At 32.0% G+C, this 15,284-nt stretch overlaps 1 non-coding gene across 1 annotated transcript; it reads right to left on the minus strand.

The window, feature by feature from the left end:
• Nucleotides 1–1,115: 1,115 nt before the first annotated feature.
• On the minus strand, nt 1,116–1,187 carry Trnad-guc. The gene has a single exon. It is a non-coding gene; the product is annotated as a tRNA-Asp (tRNA).
• Between the last annotated feature and the right edge of the window lie 14,097 nt (nt 1,188–15,284).

A 15,284-nucleotide genomic window follows, 5' to 3' on the forward strand; every position in this document is an offset into this window, starting at 1 on the left:
CATTTAGGTTCTTCTTTTTCCAGATAGAAAGTGTAAAAGTTACAATTTGGAAAAAAACGGATTCATTTACAACTTTTATGTATGAGTAAGTAAGTGTGCCTGCACTTTTATCTTAGACCGACATATTTTGTACGTAATTTTGATTGGTTATAATATTTATTGATGTCTTACTTTTTCCATTCAAAAAAATATATACGAGTATTTTAAAAACCTCACATAAGATTTTAAAAGAATTTAAAAAAATGAAGGATAACCCAATAAATAATTTTGAACCATAGGCGTGCATAGGAAAAAAAGTTCTAATGGCTATTGCAATTCTTTTTCCTTAATTCAAGCAACGATTTTTTTAACCCAGTTTACGTGAAACATGTGCCGATATGAGACAGAAGTCTGTGCAAAATTTATATTGAATAGCTCAAAAAAATCTGTTTTCAAATTTTAACTTTGACATCCTGTACATTGAAAAGGAAGCGTCTAAATAAAAAATACAGACAGCCAAATATTTGGGAGCAATACAATTAAATTTGGCTCGTTTGCTAAATAAATTATTTTTTACAATTTAGACCAACCTACCCCTATTATTAAAAAGTTATTATCTATATAGAGACTTTGTAAAATTAAATTCACATAGCCGTATCCGAGTATATGTTGACTTTTAAATAGGTGTTGTTCTATATGGTAAAAACATTTAATTTTGATGCAAATTAAACATACAGGGTGAAGTTTAATTAGACTGTAGAATAACCACAAATAACTGGCCGTTAGTTGCTAATTAATGTAGTAAAACATTGATTTCTATTTCTATCTTTAAAAGTGACTCAGTCATCTTTATAAAAATAAACTAAAATCAAACTTCAATTCAAAGGTCAATAACTTCTTTGATGTGCGGCCTATTCACTTCCGAACATCCCGTATACAATTTTATGCACAACAAATGACAAAAATTTGTTATTAACTGATTCGTTCGTTTGTTTTGAAGATTTAATCCCTAGACTAAAAGTGACACATTATTCCCTGAAAGTAGGACTGAAATCTCGAAGAACCAAAATGATACTTGGGTTCTTATAAATGGTTAAAGTAGGACTGAAGTTCATGGATTCAAAAAAAAAAAAATTCTCCCCGGCGGGGAATCGAACCCCGGTCTCCCGCGTGACAGGCGGGGATACTTACCACTATACTACCGAGGACATGATATTTTGAGTCGTCCAATAGTTATGATACCAAATAAATTATTACCACTAACAAAAGTTCAGGGTTTAGGTATTTGTATTCAAAAAGACTAAATTGTTCTTTCTAATACAAACACAGAAGTAAATATAAATTGTATATTTACATTAATTTTACCGCAATAAAAGTAATACATTTTTTGGTGAAATTAAACGAAAATACAATGACAGTTTTTTCAACAAAGAGAGAACCACGATAATATGTATAGCAATTCCTTAGAAGGCATTTTTTCTTTATAAGCCTAATATAGTATTTCCGAAGTTAGTTGAATATGTATAAAAACGACTAGCAATAAAATTTAATGAGCTGCTTAGGCGTCGCTAAAAAAGTTTTCTGCTAAAGGTAAACAATTATAATAATTTGTATATAATGTGTAGAAAATTTCTATTATACAAAACATCCCTCTTATTTCTCCCTTTCGCAATTGTAATATAAATGATTAGTAGAAGGTGCCTATAATAAATTAAAATTACCTGAATCACACCAAATTCCACATTGCTGTACTGCACAGCTAGGCAATTTGTCATCCGCTTGACAACAACTGATCGAGAGCCGCACGGTTTAAGGCGTCAGTAATCGATGTGTCGATTTGCCCGGGTTTCGAATCCCGCGGCCGGTAGACCGTAGATTAGCTATGCTTGTACGGAGGATTGTCACCCTCTGTGCAGGTATGGTGGGGTAGAAGAATGTTGGCTTGGGTCAATGTGAGAGATTGACACCGGTTGGCATTTGACCACCCCCCTAATTAATGAGGTTTTCCAGGTTTCCCTCATTCCTGCATTGAATAGTGGTTAGGGCCTACCAACATAAGTCGTTCCTGGGCGCAAATGCAGCCTGCGTAATGATAATATGCCGCCTCCTCTCTCGCACAAGTCTCCGACTTCTGGGCTAATTCTCGTAGTTAGAATGAGTAGTAGAGATATTATTATTATAATTGAGATTTATTACCCAGTCGTCCAGTGCGGCTGTGTTATACGGCGTTTGCCCGCGCGCACATTCTGCAACTGGGTGAATACATTTATGGCCGGGCGCTCAGTCCGGCTGTGTTTATTTGCCGTTTGCCCGCACGAGCATTCTTCAACTGGGCGACCAGACCTGTATATGGGTATAGCTAAATAAATATGGGAACAAGTTTTTCAAATATTTCAGTGCCTAGTTGCTGCGTCAGCGATCGAACCTGATGCATACTGCCAACGTCTTGGTTCTTCAATTGAGATCGGAAAGACTATACCTACGCAGAGACCCTACATCTTCACCTCTTATTAATCATAATTAATCAGTTATCACCAATGCATTTTTAATGCAACTCTGATTTAATCGTCATAATCCAATACTGGACATTAGTAACTTGAACAAATTACTACAAATCTATACACGATGTACAGATTTCCCCGTCTTCAACTAGCCGTCGCTGGTTAAAGTAATAACTGTAATTGCAGGACACGTAGTTCGGAACACCACAAGTCGTTTGATATAGGTGGCTCGTGATTCCGAAAGTCTCACGAGCTGTAAGGAAATCAAAGGAACTCAACACGTCGGTTTGCAAAGTTCGAGCAGGTTTAAAACCGGAGAAAGTCAGTATATCTGGTATGAAAATGAAAATATAGGAAGCGGCATCCGTGCGCTGTACTTCCACATTTATACATTTCTATGCGTTTCCCACACGTTTTCGTACGAACATATCGACACGACGTGACTCACTGCATCAAGCTAGGTGTATTGTACAATGTTTATAGAAGAGCAATAACTTACATGGCGCTTGGTTCGACAAACCAGGGAATTACACCACGATGTCATATTTCCTGCAAAATTGTCGATAGCAAGGAAATGTTTTTTATTTTTATTTTGTAGTTTTTGCAACAATGAATCATCATTTGAACACCTCTGATTCGATATAAATTGAGCTACAGCGAACCTTGATACATTTTGTTGAACAGCATCTTAATAACTTATAATGGGAATAGTATATCAATTTGTTTTATATCGCCTGTCACCTATGACCTGTCAAATAATATCGTAACTGGTCTGTGAACTATTAAACAGGTTTTAGCTATTAAATATAAATTTACTAAAGCAATACAAAGTTTAATTATTATGTCAGCCAATATCCTTTATAAGGATATAAGGACTTAAAGTCTACTTCGCTACAGTAAAAGGTTATTTCTAAAATATTATTATATTTACATTGAAATATTGTAACAAAAGCCGGGGCGCGTGGTAATTTATTTATTAGTTCTCGGAACGGATGAGCCAAAAAGTAAAATATTTCAGTCAACACAAATTTATTGAAAAGTTAAGGGTTTTCAAGTAGGTTTAGCGTAGCCATAAGGCCGTCCTTCGGAGAAGGCTTCATGAAATTTCACAATATTTTTGAACAAGTTCACTTAGACTGTCGGGGCCATGTTTGAGCATCTGGTATAAAGAGATAAATCGATATTTCAAATAACGCGCGAAATGCATTCCAAAGAACGTAGGAATTCCAAGAATAAGTTGTTAGAAGTTGTTAGAAAAATAATAATAGATCAAATAGCTGGTTTTTAGGTGGATTTTCCAAACTATAAGAATAGATTAAATGAGATTGACTAATCCGTCCCGTATTGCTACACGGAATCACTAGAGGAAGGCTAGGGTTACTTGTAAGTCCAGTTAGTTACAAAATTATTTATATAAATGTATATTCAGTCCATTAGATAACTATTAACATGTCATAGTTATGCCAAAGCGTCCCGATATTCAGGGTTCCCGCCAGTAAGATAAGAATAGAAACGTATGGACCCAAGAAATGGGCGTGTCGAAGCGAGGTGTCAAATTCAATAGAGATCTCCGAAAAAAAGGGCAGTTTTTCCTTGGGTTCCACAATGAGCAGTCTACTTAGTTTTAGAGTGTCGGATTAATTTAATAATGGATAAAGTCATTCCAAATTTTCCTATGGATCGCGCATTCCCTAAATCTCGGTACGCTGTCGCGTATCAATAAAGTAATTAATAAAGTTTTTCGAGCCCGTTGTGTCGATATCAGCGAAAAAGAAAAATGACAATTATTGGAAAAGATTGAAAATTACTACTAATCTATTAATAAATAACATAATTTTTGTTTAAATATGAAAATATCAGTATATTTTTTAACCATCGAAATTGCAGTTCACAAGTTTTGATCACGTAAGAGAAATAGATTCTAGTTTATGCCAATTTAATTGTTTGAATAATGTTTGATCAGCAATATGTAGTAGTTCTGACGAAATTATGACACTAAAAAAGTAACTTTTAAATCTTAGTGTCAATAGAATTTTCTGCATATTTCAAAAAAATCCCCCAAACTCAAAGATATTATTGAGTTACCTCTAGAATTTAACCATCCCTTTACGGGTTCTGAGACATCATCACATCCAATCCAAAACACCCTGTACAAGCGTTGGGTGTTTACTAATACGAGAACTAAATTACTGAATTTCGGTGAACGAGTATTTAACAGAATACGTTATAAATATTTATAAGGCCTAAGTTGGATCCTAGTATGACTTATTCAATATGAATATTGAGCGTCTTCGTAGCTCAGTCTATTATGGAGATTCTCTCTTCAATACGGCTACCCTACTAATAACAATAGTACTAATAATAATAAAGATAAAACCTAGAAACTATGTCCATTTATTTTTCTTGAATATTTGAAGGAATACAAGAAATCACACTCAAACTATTTCTAGTGGGAGAAAAATATGAGTGCATGATTAATGATAAAATGAAAATGATTTGAATATTAAACAATACTTAATCTTCAAGCTGTTCAGTTCGTTATGTTCTCAAGAACGAACATTAAAAAAAAATAGTTTTCGGCTTTGTTAAGCACAGTCGCAGCCCCTGAGGGAAATGAAGAATTTCGAAGAAATATGCGGAAAAATATAATAAAACATACGACATAAAAGACAATAAAATGTCTAATTTCCTGTAAGGGGCAGCAGCAGATGGACATTTAGGTCACAGTTCTCTTAGCATAACACCGCACAGTATATGTAACTGGTTCTATTGCAATTTACAAATATTGTTAACGATGAAGACAGGTAGGGGGAAAATGTCTATGTACAGCCTATGTTTCAAAAGGTACCCCTATTGTTTTGTTTTATAATATTCCCCTAAAATATCTAAATTTTAATGTAAAACGGCTTTGTTATTTCATAACTAAATACCTTAAATCCATTCTAAAGGATTATAGAATATAATAATGTAGATCACAAGCAAATCCAGGAAGGTAAAATAAATCCTTCTAATGATGTACATGAAAACGTAATAGGGTTACGTTTTATTATGACTTTTTTAAAATAGGTATTCTGCATGCATTTTACTATCTGTTCAATTCTTGAACTTTGTGATAATATTATTTCGTTTTCTAAGAAATAAATTTGATCATTTCAACAAAAATTGTTGTTGAGCGAAAATAAATTTGAATATATTATGAATTTTGGACATTTTTGGTGATTATAGATAGAATGGTGATAGAATAATAATTGCCGATGATGTATAATATCAATTTGTTTCATTGAGTGAAAAAAATTGGGTCCAAAACGAAAAAAACAAATGAAATTTTTACTTCAACTTCAATCGTGAATAACTTTTGAAGGAGTAAATTTATGCAAAAATGTTAAGAGACCTTTTTTGTACGGCATTCAATTTCCTTCAAAAATATATGTAAGTAGATAATTTTTTCTACCTCGATGGTTTGGCAGTTTTGACGTAAAAATGGGATTAGGAATAAAAAATCGAAACTAGCGATGATAGACCTCTTACAAGTAATATTAAGGGCTCAAACTCTCACTATATATTTTTTTTGTCATTCTGAATGATATTCTCGATATATCTTTCAAAAAAAAATAATCGATTATTTTGGCCCAGTTTAATGTTCATATAAGTATATACAGGGTGGGCCATATATATTTTTTTAGAAATAATTCGAAAGTTATCTGAACATATCAAGCACTTAAAATTACAATAATTGAAACCTACATTGATATTCATGAAACGAGCAAAAAACATTTATGCAACAGACTCCACCGTCATGTCATACCTATCAGAGGGAAATTACGTCCAGAATGGACGAAATTATGCTGAAACTGTGCAACGGTTTATTTTACTGCGATTAAAAATAGCTTTTAAATTAATTTCGAATGAATTATTTCAAAACAGCAATAATTAAAGCAGGATGCTGCGGCTAAACTGATGTTTATTCACATCAGTAATTAAAATAGTTGTTTAATATTAACACGTCGACTAAATCGCATAACGAATTTAATATATGTTTTGAAGAGTTATTGCTACGAAACACGTCACTAATGTACACAGACGTTATGTACCGGGTTTCTCATAAAAAACACACCATTTATGGTTTGATTTATAAAAAATAAATAAAAGGTTGGCGTTAATATAAAAAATGTTCACAATTAGATGGAATGGTAAAATATTGACACACAAAGCAATCAACTTCCCAACTTCCATAAATGGTATTATTATGTTTTTGTTGTGGACGTCTTTATTTTTTTTTATAAGTAGTTGTTTTGTTATTACGATTGATTATGAATTATGAGACTCTCTCAGTGTGTGGGTTCCTTTGTTTTGTTTTTAATTTTATATTTTGATTTAAATTTGATATATTGCATTTCTACTCTGAATTCTTTAAATGAAAAATGTATTTAAAATAACAAATTATCAATATAATACTAGATTTAGCAGGTTATGGGTTTTGTTACAATTTACAATTGTTGTAATCCTTAAACTAGATGAATGAACAATAAATTCCCCTCTTAATTTCTACTATATCAGTGCATAAATGTGTTTATACTGTCAGTAGTTGAATTGGTTAGAATTGTACATTAGTTACATATAAATATACAGTGAAAATTTTAATGTAAAGATTTATATAGCGCTTTGTGTGGTCAAATTTGCAAATTTGTTTAATAAGTGTCAACACTTACGATGACAGATTTCTTGCTGGTTGTTAAATCCGCATGTAACCACGCTGTATTGTGAAATCTCCTACACGTAGTCGCGCTGTTTGGACATTCTCTCGTTGAACTGGCGTCTCGCCGCGAAGATTGCCGAAGTATCCTTTATGTTGCTGTTACAGGAATTCCTCCAGGTGAAACTACATTGCGCTATATTTTTTATAGATTCCACTTGTCACTTTTTTTTATTTATGTAAATTCACCTTATTTCAATTTGTTGTTATACCAATTGCTTGTGTTGAGACTGTTGAATAATTTTTCGGACTAATGTCACTTCCACTAATGTAACAATCTGACTTTTAACTGTTATCACGACATTATATCATCAAGATGGCTGGGTAAGTATACAATTTTTACCGACTTGTTGAATTTAACTGATAGCAATTGTTTTTCTAGGAGCAAACTAACGATGTTACTGCTACAGATAAACATGGAAGACTGGCTACCTCGAGCCCGGATATTGGTTTTATTAAACGTGGAAAACAAATGAAAATTACTATAGTAACGTACAACAAGCATTTTTGAAATTTTATTTATGCAAATACTGACTTTTGGATTGACTTATGATGCCTGAACTTTCTATTTTCAGCTACCTTCCATTTTTCTGCATCTTTTGACACCAATTACACGTTTCTAGGTTAAGTTAAAAGTTATGCCAAATTTTTACTTATTTTTACAAATTCCACCTTAATTTTGATGAATAGACTAATTCTCACCATGTCTGTCCTTTCTATGTCTTTAGTACTACCTATTACACCTTTTACACAGTGTTTATTCGTTTTTTCAGATGTAAACGAAAGAAAGTTTTAGACAAGCATTATAAAGTCTACACAACAAATTGACCTTTGGTTAGAGTTTAAACACATTTTATGGGGTTATGAGGGTCTTTTACATTCTGCACATATGATTTTGCTGTCCTGATACACTTTTACAATTAACAATTTACAAAATTCTAACGGAACAACAACAACTGTCAAGATTTATATGCTACAGAAAGGTTTTCACAGATGCATAGGTTTAATTCCACACATATATTATGGCTACAGGTACAATTTTTAACTTATACTATCGATACACATCTTCCATTTAACTCCATTATAGTAATTCACATCCTGTTAGTGACTATTTTAAATATATTTAATATCAAAATTTGTGTTAATTCCACACTTTTGTGTCTCGGTGCCGATAAAAGAATTGATTTAAAATTTCCAAATTAAAACATAACAGTATACATTCTCTGGACTGCTTATGATATTACCTATTCGCCATTTTTCAAGGGAGATTAATTAACTGGAACCTAGTGCATAATAGAGCCAGATACGTAAATCATATTCTAGATTAATAGTGTTCGAAATTGTTCCATCCTTGTCATTTCGTCCGTCACTACTTCATCCGCCATTGTTCCAAGATTTATCGTCCATTTCGCGATACAATCGAGTGTACGGCTCGTGCAAAACATCTATTCGTTCCTGGTTTATCATGGAAAGATCATGTTGCTTAGAAAATCAACAAAGCTAATTGCTTAAATATGTTAAGCAGGCGTGAAATGTGCTCTCTGTTACGCACAATGTAATCGAAAGTTGATGTCGTCTGGGTAAGTTTCAGTAGCAGGGGCTGCTCCACTTCAGCAGGAATTACGTGTCAATGAATCGCCTGTTAATCTGAATTAAACTTAGGTGGATAATTTGTTTATGGGCTATTCTAATCGCATTAGGCCGATGTTTATTCGTTGCGTATAAGTAGAAACAATCGAGAAAGATTGAAAAATGACTGGTAAAAAATACGTTTACAATGTTTGGAGCTTGTAAAAATATCCGCCGAAAATGAACTGAATACAGAAATGGTTTAAGGGTAGTTAGAAGATGTAAAGAAATTTTTTTGGAAATATCAAGTAAATAAACATGCACGTCTTAAGTAATCTTTGCTATCTCTTCTTGTGTCTTGTTGAAGCGAAACAGCTGATTTCTCCTGTCACCTTGAATTTTGCAAATGGTTTCAAAATCAGTGCAACGAATCCTAACTTTATTAACAAAGTGATAAGTGTATTTTTAGTCATACTAGCATTTTAAATAGGTAGGTACCATACTACTCTTTGAAAAACAATAAGTCACTACGTACTACAAACTAAACATACATACCTAATACTAAAACTTATATTTAATTATAAAATATAGTGAAGACATTAACAGTATTAAAAATACTTAACTAACATTCGAGAACAATTGTTATTGTTATGCATTTGTTTTTATTAACAAATAAATATTCTTAATATTTCTTAATATTTAAAATGGAAAAAATATAAATTCATGTATAAAAAGGTCTATTTTTGTAGTTTACTACAGATTAAAAATGCAATAAAAACTAAGTTAATGACCGAATGTTACGGTAGGTCAAGATTCATTCTCGACAAGCCTTTGTAGGTCAGCATCAGAAGCGGTCCGAAAAAAGGGTTTAAATAACGATTTGAATATGCATTTTAATTTCTTTTTAATAGCGTTCGAATTCTACCCATTTCTCCCTATTTTTACTTAAAATTAATGACATTATGACTTAATCACCCTGTATATGATAAAAAAGGTAGCTAATTGAAACAAATTCAAAATTCTTTTCTAAAAAGTGTTTGAAATTAAGAAATAGGTAAGTAAAACAATAAAATCTGAACCTGAAGTATAGAAATGGATAAATTGCGGTTTAAGAATCAACACAAATTCACTATTTTATATAAAAGAAATATTTCGAAACCCTTAAAATATATTTTAAACTTTTTATTTTCACATTATAATGATTTTATTATCATATGAAATGTGCCGTACTAAAGGAATATAAATGTATAAAAATTACATTTTAAATAATAAATACAGACAAAGTTTAATAATGTAAATTCATAAACAGCGTAATAGGTACCTGCCGGCTCGTCAGCGTTTTGCGCATTTAACAGAGTTCTAAATGACCAACACTAAAAGCAAAATCAGATAAGGTGATTCAAATATTTATTACTGCCATTCTGAATAATATTTAAAATAAACAAAATGTATGCAATATAATAAACGACACATAAATTTGGCACCCTAAAATTCGGGAGTTTACTATGGCATCCATGAAAATTTGAAATATATAAATGTTATTGTATTCATTTACATGTCTTTTCATATACAATGTCAATAATAAAACATTTGCACATGACGTGGAGCACATTTTTTAAATTTAAAATAAGCGTTAGATCACAATGTATTTTGTTTTGGTATCTAAATGTTTTTTCGTTAGTGTCGTGTTCCTCAATTTCAAACTTATTCTATATTCATCAATTTGTTGTGCTGTATTCATTTATGCAAAGAAAACTATATCATTGCATTTAAAATTTTTGAGAAAAATCCATAAAACGCCATAGTTTTGAAATAACGCCATCTATAGGTTTCCATATTGAGGTAAATGACATTATGCATTCACCACGAGATAAAGCATGAAAAGACCTTTCTAACGAGGTATAACACTATGGGTTTTTGATGAGCCAATCCTTAAAAAATGCATTTTTCTGATCAGACATTAGGGGCTTCCCCCACCCTTTCTGTCGAGAGATAGAAAAAAATGTCAATGACAAGTTATGCGTATTGAATCCAGCTATCCATATTTGTACTATTTAATATACCTGAATAGGAAACATTTCTGAGAAAAATTCAACTCTATGTTTTGGTATGTAGATTGCGCCCCCTAGCGGCTGTGCTACGAACTTGAAAACTATTTCCAGCGATTTCTCTTGGTCGATTTACTATTTAAATTTTTTTTTCCGAAATTCTAGCGCCTATACTTTCCCTAATATCGTACTTCGCCGACCTTAGTGAGTCACCCTGTACATTAATACCTTGACTTTTGGTGTCAAAGAACACTGACTTGATTTGATAGGATTTCTTTAACGAAAAAATACTTTTGAATTAAGTTGAATTAGCTTAATACCTGCATCAAAAAATGCGAGAGCTAAAAATAAAACGTGAATTTTTAAAAAAGTCCTAAATCTATTGAATACACAAACTTCCGGGTGTCAAAATAGAAATGAACACCATGTTACGTCCTGTACCAAGAAAATCAATGTCCTTTCTGTAGCTACTGTCCATTAAGGATTGCTTTTAAAAAGTTTCTGTTAAGTCTTGTTGACAATATGATTTACTTTTTCTAGAACTATATAGTCCAATCACGCAAAGAATTAATTGAAAGTTTTGAGGACAGGGGCGACATTTGTTTTCACAAGATTGATTACTTACAGCGACCTACAGCCTACGCAGAGAAAAAAAGAATATTAAAAGCATAGGATGGTTTATAGAGGAAGTACGATTTATAATTTGTATCGCACATTAATAAAAACCCTTGAGAATCTACCTACTATTTACAATAATTTAGTCATTCTGAAATACCAAAACTGAGATTGAAAGAAAAGTATAAACAAAAAATCTGCTTGTTAAAGTTTTGCCTATATTTGGTAAGTAAAATCTTAACATAAAGTATTTATAATTTATTTTTCAGAGTTAAAGACCCTGGGACAGATTTTAACAGACCAAAGGATTGGCAACCTAAAGTAACAAATTTGGGCACCAACGATTTCATTAAATTGTTATGTTAATGTAAATATTTTATTCCGCAAAAATTTATGCGGGATCAAATAAATTCTACTTACACTCTCTCCGCAAGAGGAGAGAAACCCGAATATGAAATACGGCGATGGCTTAATTCATAAATGTCAGCGTCACCGCTATAAACAGATGGAAAATACGACCACTCTCAATTTTATAGGCAATATTTATTATGCAACATGTTGTTGGATATTGATTAGTGCATTAGAAGGGTTTCTCTAAGGGTACCCACACTTGAATATGTTTTTTAATAATTTTATTTCCAGATAAAATAAAATTTATTTGCGTAAGTGTCAAAACACCCTAATATTTAGCAGATATTTATTTATTCCAAACCTGTATATACATACTTTAAATAATACAATTTTTTTTATAATTCATCGCTTTGTCTATGAGCCAACAGGCATTCTTCTATCAATGTCACGACGGGTTGATAAATTAAAATGAGAATTTTCTAGTACATTACGAATAAACTAGACAGAAACAACTGGGACCTAGCAGACAGACTGACAGAGAAAGCATTATACAGAAGAACAAGCAAGAGAAAAGTTAAGAAATTGCTTTTCAAAAAACACCAAAAATGGACGAATTGAAACAAGTCTTGGATCGTCGTTAACTTATCATCTGTGCAACTAGAAGAGACGTAGAAATTTAGCCATAGCATTCAGCATCCAAGTTCCTGGAAACTATTTGCCTCCATCTCCCTACAAGATGGATCTTCTCCTCCTTTAGGGATCAGCTATGTAAGTACCTAAACTATGCATTCATTCCTGTCTATAGGTCTGATAAATATCTTGGAAGCCTTATAGAATAAAACTCTGAAGTCAGCAACTTTAAAGCAAAAGTGTTGGTTCAGATAAATTGCAGATACTTTATCATCTGGCTTCACAAATATAATATGAAAAGACTCCTGGTCAACATCAATCCAATACATCCAAACATCAGCTTCACCATAGGGATAGAAGGAAAATGGAACCATGTCGTTCCCAGATTTTATTATCTGCAGGAAACCGGACGGCACTTAAGGCGCAACTTTTACAGAAAGACAAAATAGAATACATATCAGAACATTACTATATCAAGAACTGCCATCTGCGAACTGGATAAGAAACTATAGGACCTACGATCTGATCTTAGAAGAAGAGGAATATTGAACGAGCTGTCAGAAGGATACTTAAACACAAGGAAAAGGAGTAGAAGTGTCCCTTGATGAACAACAACGTTGAAAAATCAGCAACAGCAGAGATCTGTTACCAAAAATATGATGAAAGAGAAAGATATTGGCCAAGATTCTATAGGAAGGCAATAGAACCGAAGAAGAATCATTCGAGGCGAAGGGTTAGAAATACTTGGAATTTGGAAACTACTCATTTGAAAAATCAAGAACAGAACGACTGGAGTCAATGACTACAAGTCGTTCACTGGAACGCCATGGATTAGTGTAGACATCAAATACAATATATTAATATTGGAATCCACTTTAATACCTGCATGTACGTTTCTTATGTCGCATAGTCCAGAGATAACTATAATTGAGTAATTTTTATGATTTAGGTTTTTTAGTACGTTTTACATAACATATATTTTATATTTTATCTGTATCTAGACAATTCTTATCTGTAATTTTGTTTATAGGAAAATGTATTTTGTAAAATCATGCGGCTAAATAAGTTATTTAACATGTTTTTATTTTATATTATCTGCTTCATTTTATTAGTTTTTATTTTACATTGCAATATTAATTACTTTATCACACATCACTAAATTCGAAATGTAACGATCAAAACACAAATGAAAAACTACATCATACACAGTACTGGACTAAAATTGAATATCAGTAATTAATTGAAGTTATACAATTTATTCTTTGATTTTATTTTCCACATCAGCTACTTTAAATTGAATACAGTTACAGTTTATTTACGATCCGGACTATTCACTGAAGTATAAATTTGTTTTTTGTTTGTAATATAGATACAGGATGTTTCAATATTTGAGACCAAATTTCAAGGGAAGATTCCACATTAGAGAGCTTAGAGCTAGGTACTAGGAATTTGCAAGCGACTCATACGTAAAAATCTTACACTGGAATTCCATGGGCAGACAACAGATTAAACACCAGAGGATTTAATCTCTAAATACTGCCAAACTGAAATGGACTGGAACACTATCATGTATAAATAATATTTGTTTTCTTAACCTAATAGGATCTTTTTCAAGTATGCTGAAAACTCATCTTCAAGGAATCTGCAATCTCTAGTCAGCTTTCCTAAAAGAAGGAATCGATCAATCAGAAAGTCTCACCCACTCAATAAGGGAAAACTGGTATTGATAAGGCTTCCTTATATCGCATGTGAGTTCTCTAGAGAAGTTAGTCTTGTCGATAAAAAGTATTTGTGCAAAAATTGAGGATTGTGTCCTATTTTTTCTTGATCTTCGATTTCATTAAGCCGTTTTTTTCATTTGAAGAGAAACTATTTGTAGGTGCCTATTTTCAGCAACAGCAGACTTTTTAAACATCATTTAGATGTTGGCGAGAAATAAAGTTTTTCGCAATATTCAAGAAACGCCCTGTATACCAATCAGATATGCGTATGAAGACCATTTTTTAAACAAACATAAATACTCCAACATCATACTTAAATATATTTAGAACGTCTATAATGTTAAATTAATAAAAATTAATATTATTTAATAATAAATATTCTTAAGCATAATAAAAAAAGAGAAAACATGAATCTTGAAAGCAATGCATTTACGTATTCTTATTGAAAGCAGCTTCTCGTCTTATTTTAGTGAGATGAAGACGTCCTTAAAGGATATGATTTAATTCTAGCATCATTGATTCAAATCGACGTGTTCGGTAGCGTGAACTGCCCAGTTGATCATTCCACATATATCGTCCGAGTGTCAGAATTTTCATGTGCCACTTCGGTGGAAATACAGCAAATGCAGTGGATATTACGTGGTCGGAATTTCCTTAATTAAATTTAAACAGATATTGATTTAACCGATGTTTATTAGCAAATACGCTAATCCAATTAATGACATTAACTAAACCTCTGAATGTTACAGCCTTTATCCGCTTCGTTATTGGTATCGAAATTTTCAAATAAATATACTAGTACTACTAGTAGTAGGTAGTTCTTTAGATGTAAATATTGAAAATCTCTGTTTAGATTAATATACTCTCTAAATTTTAATATATTAAAAATTTTGCCAATATTATTATCAGCCGCATATATCTTTTGACCCCAATATTTTCGTACGCTAAAAAGCAGTTTTATAGACAAGTTATTAATATGATTTAAAATAAAAGTAAAAGCGAAACTATACTGAAATCATTAAACAAATTTTCAGTTTTTGTACTGTTGCTCACCTCTTTAATAATACAATTTTACCTTATTTAACTTTTCCTATTGTAGTGAAATTCGGTCTAGCGA

The sequence above is a fragment of the Anoplophora glabripennis genome, unplaced genomic scaffold (genome assembly GCF_000390285.2).
Source record: "Anoplophora glabripennis isolate ALB-LARVAE unplaced genomic scaffold, Agla_2.0 scaffold6, whole genome shotgun sequence".
Classification (NCBI taxonomy): domain Eukaryota; kingdom Metazoa; phylum Arthropoda; class Insecta; order Coleoptera; family Cerambycidae; genus Anoplophora; species Anoplophora glabripennis.